We start from the raw sequence: 9,815 nt of genomic DNA on the forward strand, positions 1-9,815 counted from the left end.
AAACCTTCCTGTTCCTTGTGCCTCAGAATATCTCCCATAACCAATAAAATGCCAAGCTAGAAACATTGCACTGCAGTGAGGCTGACTTATGCTGAAGATAAGATGATGTCTCTGAGTTTATTGGAGCTATTGTTTTGGGTAGTTTTATAGCTTAACCTTCAGTAAGTGTTATGAACACCATATCCTTTAAGATTACAGGAAGAAGAAATTTGTCTAAAAGATAAAATGTCTGATAAGTAATGGAAAGAAAATGCTACTTTTGTATTGAGTTTAAGATTTAATGCTTACAAACGTGAAATGAACTGCCATGATATGCTTATTGTAGTGCCTGCATTAGGACATGTTTACAGAGGAGAAGGTGCAAAGGCAGAGGAAGTTTCCCCTTGAGCATTGCCCCATGAGGTACCTACCCCAGGCACATCGTGGGGGACCAGCATTCCCCCTGCTTCTAAGCACACTGAAGCTGCATCCAGTCTTAGTATCCTTTCACACATCCTTAATCGCGGTATTTCAATTTATTGTACACTAATTAGATAGACCTGTTGGTTGAAGGAGAAGAATCAACACCCAGTAATTACTTCATTGTAAAATGTAATGAGTTTTGGAACCTGCTTTACTGTAAAAATTGCAGCATAATAAATAGAACGCAGTTTTCCAACTATAAACTAGCAGTGAATTCTGTTAGTGTATTTCTTCATGAAACATGTTTATGTGATAGTCTTCCAATTTTATGGCTGAAGTTTATCACCATAAGGTGCATTTCATGACAGCCAAATAACTACATTCAGTTAGACTTGTCACCATGTGCCTTCAGTATCAAGACACATGCTGATTGTATCAAATACTGTTGACTGTCTTAGTGCTGCAAATAGAAAAGATGATTACACTGTTCTCTTTAGATGTGATGTAATATTATTCACCTCACTAAAAACTGAAGGTCAAGGTTGTCTAAGAACATGAGAAAGATCATCTATTGAAAGCTTCGTAATGTGATGATAATGCACTAAGAGACACAGCAGTAGTTTTACGTTAATATTTCTGTGATTTCTTATGCAAGAGGCAGTGCATATTCTACAAACTAAGCAAGTGGCCCACTGGAATATTTATATAGAAACCAGAACAATTCCAAGAATTCCAATGCTGCCATATTTTGCAGTCATTTATTTGTCTTGCGAAGGTCAATAAAAACAGTTTACACTCTTGAGTGGAGTTACAGCAAAGGTTCAGTACATTATCAAGACATTTATGCCAGAATACCACTATCATCTCCTTAAGCCTGTGAGAAAGCTTGTGTAAAAGAAGGGATAGTCATGGAATCTACAGAAGTAGTTTTAAGTGAAAAAGCTTGCTTAAAATCATAGCCAAGACTTGTAAAACCACTGGCAACACAATTTGTATTGCATGCGGATAGTAGAAATGCTTGAACCTCATTCCAGAAGTAAATACTGAATATATTGCCTATCATGGTACACCGCTTGTGTAGTTTGAATGGAGGTGTAAGACCCACAGTAGTTTTCACTTTCTTGTTACAGTTTTGAACTCTGCTGCGGTACAGGGTGTGTATCTGCTGGTCACGTGGGCTGGAGATAGGCATGAGAATTTGGGCAATGATACATGTCTATGTGGACCCTAGTAGGGGTGACAAAGACTGAAAATACAGGAGGCCATAAAATTATTCATGTAAGAAACTTAAAATGCAGGGGGGGCTGATTTCTGGCAGTTGGACCTTAAGCAAGCGGTGCATTGCTGAATGAGGGGCAAGCGGAAGGCAGTGAATGCGGGATCATGGTGAGATGCTGCCGGAGCCCGGCGTGGGGATAGCTCTGGCTGCCTGATTGCCATGGCAACCACAAGAGGAGCTCCCCCTCTTTGCCCTCCGCTGGAGAGACTTGGTCCCCTGCTGCCTTGTCGCCCGCGGCCCTGTGACAGCAAGACCCCCCTGCCCCACCTGTCTTAGAAGAACAGAGATCGGTGAAAGAGAAACCGATCTGTGATGGTTTTTCAGCTGCCCCTGCTAGCAAGTGATAATAGGAAAATTCAGGAGATAAACCCAGCTTTTAATACTGACATGAAGAAGTAGAGTGTAATCTGCTTGTAAAAGTCAGTTTAGTCTAATTTAGGACCGCATACAGAAGTATTTTGATGGCAGACATTGAATGGCTTTGTGCCAGCAAAGGAGGACAGAAATAAGGTTGTTTAAAGGCCCTACTCAGGCATTTTTATCCTTAAAATATGTGGGCTGTAATCCTTAACCTTAATTTCTCTCATTTAGGACACTCAGTACAAGGATAACATGTAATTACTTAAATCATCTTAATCTAAAGTACTGGTATATATTCTTAACTTCAACCACATCTTAGTGTGTTTTAGTTTGGGAAAACGTGTAGAGCCTGGAATAATGAAAAATGTTGAAATGATCTTATATGGAAAAATATTGTATTCAGGGATTAATTTTAATGAGGTTTTCATATTTATTTTATTGCTTCAATTTTAATTTTTGCAGTTTGGTTAATGAGAGTTGTCCCCTTAAGAACACATCTACAAATAAAAACAAATCAGCTTACTAAATAATTTTGATAAAATGTCACCCATGACACTGCTTAAGTTTTGGTGGATGTTTAAAACTATCAAATAATATGCCAGCGTGATCACCCCAAGTTTTCCTTTCAATAAGCAAAGGGAGGTATAAGTAGACATTATAGAAGTTTGAGAGAGAGAGAGAGAAAGCAAGTGAGACAGAGAGAAAAGTGAAATTGAAGTCATTAAGAGAAGTGAAGTAAAAACTAGAGGGGCTGCCAAGTGAGTAATGAGCTAGAGCCACAAAGACATGGATGGGTGGCTCTCAGCTAGCAGCTATTGATGCTGCTCAGAGCACATCTTGCTCTATCCCCATGCCAGGGGATCTCCGCTGCGTGCCTGGTGTTCCCCCCCCCCCCCCCCCCCCCCCCTTAAATTCTTAACAAGAAGGTATTCAGACAGAGATCCCTTCTTCAGATCAGCCGTCACTGAGATCTGTACCATGGCATCAGTTTTCCTGGCACAGTGGTTTTAGAAATGTGAGCTCATGCAACCACAGCTGAAGTCAGTGAGTGCTGCAGGTGCTCGGCTGTCTCATCCCCTATCTCTTTCCTTTTCCATGCACCTGCCCCTCTGAGGTGCTCTCAGAGTTCAGTCAAAGGGAAAGGAAGAGAGATCTGGGGAGCACCAAACACGTTGTGGCTTCCGTATCTCCTGCCTTGCTGCATCCCTGTGCCTGGAATGGGGTTTGCCCTGCATGTGGTGAGGGGGTTGTGCTGCGCCTGTCTGTACCTGGGCACTGGGACATGGTCAGGTACTTATTCTGTCCTCGGCATCCCTTCAGAGATGCGAGCTGGATTACTCATGTGGATAGAGTGGCAATATCTGTTCTTTAAATAGCTACATGGGGGAGTTTGATTTTATCATATATGTAAACCATTATATTTAGACATTATAAAACATCTCTTTTTTTTTCTAACAGCAAAAGTGTTCCATGCAGGCTATGTTTGTTCCCACAAAATGTGGCAGAGTTCAGTTTTGTGTAAAAAGATCTGGTGATCAGAATGGGCTTGTTTTGTCTTTTTTAACTGAAAGTAAAAGAAGGCTGCAAGAAAATTAAGAAAACTATTATTAACCTCTAATGATAATAACGCTATGCATAATAATCAGTATTTTGTCCTGATTGTCTTTTCCTATCGTTCAGTTTTCAAAGGGCCTAGGTCAGATTATGCAGTCCTCATTACTGAACATGCATAACATTGTCTTCTAAATTCCCTGTAACTATTCAAATAGCAGCTCGAAAAGACAAATTGCCTATCACTCCAAAGTCTTAAAACAAAACAAAAGGCACCATATTGCCACTTTAGGGACACATTTGTTGCCTGCTGTTGCTATTATATATGTCATTTCAGTCCTGCAGTTAGCTATAAACTACATCTTTTCTTTTTCCAGAGAGAAATAAGAGATGCCTGAAGGGAAGCAAGAATGGAAAGCATCCTTAAAATGACTGATTTACAATTGGTAAGGAGATACAATATGAAAATTATAGCTTTCTTAGTGTGTCACATCCCAAGTTTGCGCAATGCTTTTGCTTTAAAAGCTGCCCCACAGGCCAGTGTGATGGCTCAGAGGACAGCATGGCATACGAGCAGCCGTGTGACAGTCAAAGGCTCTGGCTCGTGGTCCCAGGACAGGCAAGAAGCTCCTCTCAGGGGCTGAGCTCATGGGACACCTCTGCTGCAGAGACTGCTCCATACAACCCCCTCCACAACAAACAGTATGCTGCAACCTATCCTTCTGCAGTACCTCTGAGAATGAAAACGATAATGGAGGCCCCAAAAACACGAATTGAGAGAAAGAAAAAGGGCCCTGTGATTCAAACCAGACAGAGGCTGTTTCAGAAAGTAGGAAACCTCTTAGCATAAAATCCTACCCAAGTGCTAGTGAATAAATGAAAGCCAATGCGTATTTTATGTGCCTGTAAAAAGCAAACACACAGAATGCTATTTTTAGACCCCTAGGATTTAGGAGCCTGATGTGAGTTAATCTGCTTTAGCTCCTGTGCAGCTTGGTCTCTAACCTAGAGATGTTAAATAGGATGTGTTGCTGCAGCCTCTAGATTGCAGCGGTGTATTCTAGAGTGTCCACCTTCACTTGATCTGCCAGGTATAAGAGGAATATGGGCAGCTTGGGGTGTAGGAGATACATGGTTGTTCTTTGCCTTTTTACAGTCTAAGCTGATAATGGCTACGAGCACTGCTGACTCATTTGCATTTTAAGCAAAAGCCATGTCCATCATGGCATTTTTTGGAGAGTTTGGCCCAGTTACGTGGTAGGTATGGTGCCTGGTTCAAACACCTTCAGCAATGTGGAGACAGATGCCTTGATGTCTGTATCTGAGTCTGATTCAGTCTATTTCATAATCTAGTATTTCACAAAATCCTGCTCCTTCCTACCAGCATGCACAATTCGGGATTGTGTTGGACCATCACATCTAATATCTACAAAAGTGCTTATCCACAATGAATTTAACAAACCCCTCTTTGATCCCTTTTGTATTTTTGCTGTCTGTATTTTACTGTAGCATCAGATTCCATATTTTACTTACATCCTTTGTGAAAAAGTACTTCCCTTTGTTTTCTGTTTGTTCCCTGATAATTTCATTCAATGCTTGCTAGTTCTCATCTTGTCAGAAACAGAAATGATTCATCTGCAGTTTTGTTGTTCTGTCACTCGGGACTGTGAAACCTTTTCTATAACTTTCAGTCAGCTTTAGGTTTAACTACTTTAAATAATGTAGTATCACCTGCAACTTTATTCATTCCAGATTTACACTGTTTTCCAAATAATTTATGAATAGTACAGATCCTTAGGAAGCTCCCACATGTCAACTTCTTCCAGTGGGCATCTGCAATTTATTCCTGGTCTTTGTTAGATATTAATATTTAATTAGACATTAATGCATGAGAGGGCCTTCCCTCTTATCAATTAATAACCTGTAATACCCAATATATATATAGATTTACTTTATTTAAAAATCTGACATTTTCTGTAGGCAATTCCTGAAATAGGGAGCTAGCTGCACCAGTGTCTCCAAGAAACAAATTTGGCTTGTTATAGATAAAAGTGAGCTACTCCACAGAGCATTACTAATAAGTGACAGAGTGATTATCACTCTGGTGTTCACATTTCCCCATCACATGCTGGGATTGTTGTTTAAAAGTCTTTCTTGTGGACTTGTTTTGAAAAATGATCCTTGATGCAGTAACCCAAGAACGTAAAACAGGGTGACATTTCAGTTCATGTGTCTCCTGCTTTAATTTGTATTTAATAAGAGAGTTTTTGTTATGTTTATTAAATTTGATTGACTTTTAAAAGAGCACCCACTGAGTTCTATGAATATGCAAATTGTATATCTGTTTGGTATAGAACGAAACCCTCAATTACAATAAAGATGTAGTTATAGTTTTAATAATCAATTAACACGTAAGTATCCTGGTTAGCACTCAAAATGAAGTGAATACTTCTTTATATTGGGGGAACCGCTTTTCTTGAGGAGATTGAGCCTCAAACCCAAAGAAAGAGTACCTGGATGCATATCTATACATAAAAAAAGGGTAAAGGAATTTGCCCCAGTATTTACTCTTGTTGCCATAATAAAGGATTGCAGGTTTGTGTCAAGATTTCTACCTGTATCAATGATCATTTAATCTGCACCAGGTAGTCGACTGTAAATGGGGATTCAGTGTTACTTCTTGAACTGTTCATGAGCAGTTACATTGCTTGAGACAAATCTCTTCAATTTCCCCATGGGCAAAGTGGAAATAACAGACAGGTACTACCTATAGGTACTGTAAGAAGATGCTTGAAGGCATGTAAATGGCAGATACAAACACAAAATACCATTAGTCTGAGATGTAACTGTGATTTAACAAATAGCTTGGGGGACAGGAAATCAAAATATCTGGACTATTTTTCTGGCCTTATTGCTAATTGGCTGTGTGATCTTGGGCAGTGTCAGGTAGGAATTACACGTGAGACATTCCTAATAGGGTGTTAAACCGCACTGCTTAATGTTCTATACTCTTCTCATTCTGTATCTAAGCCTATAACATGTTTTAGTGAAGTGCTTAAAAGTGGTTCAGTATTTTCAGAAGTATGTATGTTCACCATTTGACATTTTGAGCTAGTTTATTTTCAGTACATTGTCAAAATTAAATCTCCAATGTTTTCCCATGTTTGTATGCTGCTCAGAGCATGAGTGTTTGCCTCGTTCTTTTCCCCCTAGGAAGATCGCCTTGTCTACTAATTTGAATGTTTTAGCCTTTTAATCTACATGGATTTTAATGAAAACTCTTTTGACTGTTAGTTCACAGATTTTCCTTGCATTAAAAAGAGCCTGAGGTTTTTTCCATTGAAGTCATTGTCCTAATATGGTGAGAAAATGCCAGCACCTAGAAGTAGTGACTTAAAAGGAATGAACTACTATTTGAATGAAAATAACACAAGATACTAATTCTGACTGTATAAAAACTTTTGAAACAATAGTGCAAAAAAGCAGCAAATCTAAGAGGTCACATCAAATCTTAGCATGTAGACAGAAATCAAGAATCAAGAATAGAGAGAGAGATTTCAGAGTTCTGGAGGGAGCAGTAGTTCAGAGGGCAAAACCTAGCCTCTGGAGTTGGGAGAGCAACAGTTAGGAAGTGGGGAGATGGAGTTACTGATTTTGGAGGGCAACAGCAGGAAACAGCGAACAAGCATTTCTTGTACCTTCCTCTCATTTTAAAGAATTTGCACCTGGCAAAGAGGGTTTGCCTTGCCTGTATTCTGGAGCCTTCAGTTTAACAGGTCCTTCCAGACCTTACACATCTTGGCACATCATTTAAATCATACTGTCCAAACAGGTCCCTAAAAGTCTTTCTTGCTCCTCACCAGTACTTTGTTATCTTTGCACCAAATGTAATAATGTATGAAACACTTATATTTAGAAAAGATTAAGTTAGAAAATATTACAGGTGGACATTGTCTACTTCCCAGAAAGTGAGTAACAGACTTAGTCATTCAAGCATTTGGATCTCTGCAAGAAAAACCTCACCGATCTCAAGGTATCCCCAAAGGACTGACTTACTTATGGCTCCTCTTTCCCCACTGATAGCACTTAGCAAGAATCATATTTTCCAAAGCCTCCTGACCTGCCCATGGCTGTCTCTTTTACTGAAAGCTCTTACCAATATGAAGGACGTATACAAGCAGGCAGGGACATCATTAATTCCTGTAGCTTCACTTCAAATTTCACAGATGCTGACATCCTGGAACCTCTGCCCCACTGCCAACTCGGAGTTCTCCAGACACAGGCAATTCACCCTACTTTACAATAACAGCTTCAGTCCCAAAGTTTAAGGATATCCTAAACATTGTAAAAAATGGGTGCCAAAGTGGAAATGTTTTTACAACTTTCAGTGACCACCACCAGCCTGCAGCGATAATTGAATCTGGTCTATGGGCGCTAGGTACCAACAGAAAGATCCATTCTAGAGAATCCCCCGCTTCTTCCTTTTGTATGACTGAGAGAAATAAAGCCAATAGTGCCCAAGTTTCTGACATTTTAAATATTTTCATGTTTCTGTCTCCTTTTGTCACTCTGATTGCTATGAAGGCAAAAATGCTTCAAAATGCTATAGAGGAGGGGAAAACTAGAGATTTCTCTGTCTTATAGAATGGACAGAAAGAGAACAAAAAAGGAAGAGGCAAAATCCTAATATTTAAGAATTCGAAGTTTCAGTTTTAAATAAAACACCTGATTTATTTAAGAAGGGAAAATATTCTGTGGAAGTTTTTGGTGTTGAAAACAAACACACCATTTCAACTTGTGGGAAAGAGGCTGCAGACATAAAATTTTAAGTGGAGCCATGGTAATTCTAAATAACCACGGGTTAGAGGAAATGATAGTTCTGTAATACTTACTATGCAGCAAACTGTTTTTTCTTGTGGTTGTATTTAAGATTGAGGCTAAATTCTGCTTTTATTGAGGTCACTGAGTGTCATTATATAATAAATGTATCCTCCAGTCTCAAAATCATGGAACATGGAGTGGGCGAAATCAATTATGTATCCACTCTGTTCTAGAGCACCCTGCACATCTTTGTTGTTTCAGCAGCATCAAATACGTATAGCAGGTGCCATCTTCTGGCAACGTCATTTTTGGAAATTAGCACTAATCTTACACAGCTTACATGCAATGAACTACGAGGAACTGGTTTTTTAATATTTTTGACTGAAGCTTAATGTGAAAGAAAAATGTTGTGTCCTTGGAGTTTAATAGAAAGCATTAACAGTTCAGAGACATTAGCTAAATGTTCTGCTTTTCACTTGACAGTTCCTAATAGTCTTGTAGTAAAGAACTGTATGTTAAAAGTTTAAACACATAAATGCATACTTAAAATATTTTAGAACTCTTGAAATGACATTGAAAGTTTGCAGGTACGCGTTCATTTTTTTTTTCTTGGACTAACCAATGCAGATGGAAAAAGAGAACAAGCTTTGGGACTCAAAAGGGGGTTTGTAAACTTATCTTCAAATTCTTGTGTAATTATACACAGAAGAAGCAGGAGTCATAAAGTGTAATGATTTTCAAGAGAGACATGTCTTGACTAGCACAGAAATCTAGTACAGAAACATGGAAAAATAACAGAAAGAAAGTGGATAAATTGTAAACCAGTTTTCTTTGGTTTGGATGTATTTAGAATATTTAATTGCATTTCATGAACAATTATTGAATTTCAGTAGCATCCCTAAGTGGCAAACAAGTACGGCTAGGCCACACAACAAGTTTATGGAAATGAGGCCTGCAACTTCTGACATGCAGCGATCCATTTTATTAGACCAACAGATTGCCTGGTGCTCAGCAAAGCACCTTCATGAGATCTGTGGCACTGCTGCTTTCACAAAGATGAAGCAAAGACAATAGTGATGATTCTTCCAGCTAACCATAATCTGTATTAATTTTGTGTTTCCAAGTCCTTTTGGACTTAGCGATGTTAAAGTAAGGAACAAAGAGCAGGCGTCTCTCTGCTCTGTATCTCTGTTCATATCATCCTGTGTTGTGTGATTTCTAATACAGCCAAATTCACACAAGACACCAAAACAGAAAGAGTAAGGAGGTCAGAAAAAAGCTGCAAAGTGATCTGAAGATGTCAGGGCCACTGGGGCTTCAGGAAAAGAAGGAAATGGTACTAAAAAAGCAGGCACTGTGCACCAGATCAACATTACTACGGCGTGGACAAGGTGAAAACTAA

This window comes from Nipponia nippon, unplaced genomic scaffold, assembly GCF_047370975.1.
Source record: "Nipponia nippon isolate SJK-2023a ecotype South Korea unplaced genomic scaffold, ASM4737097v1 scaffold_1, whole genome shotgun sequence".
Lineage (NCBI taxonomy): Eukaryota > Metazoa > Chordata > Aves > Pelecaniformes > Threskiornithidae > Nipponia > Nipponia nippon.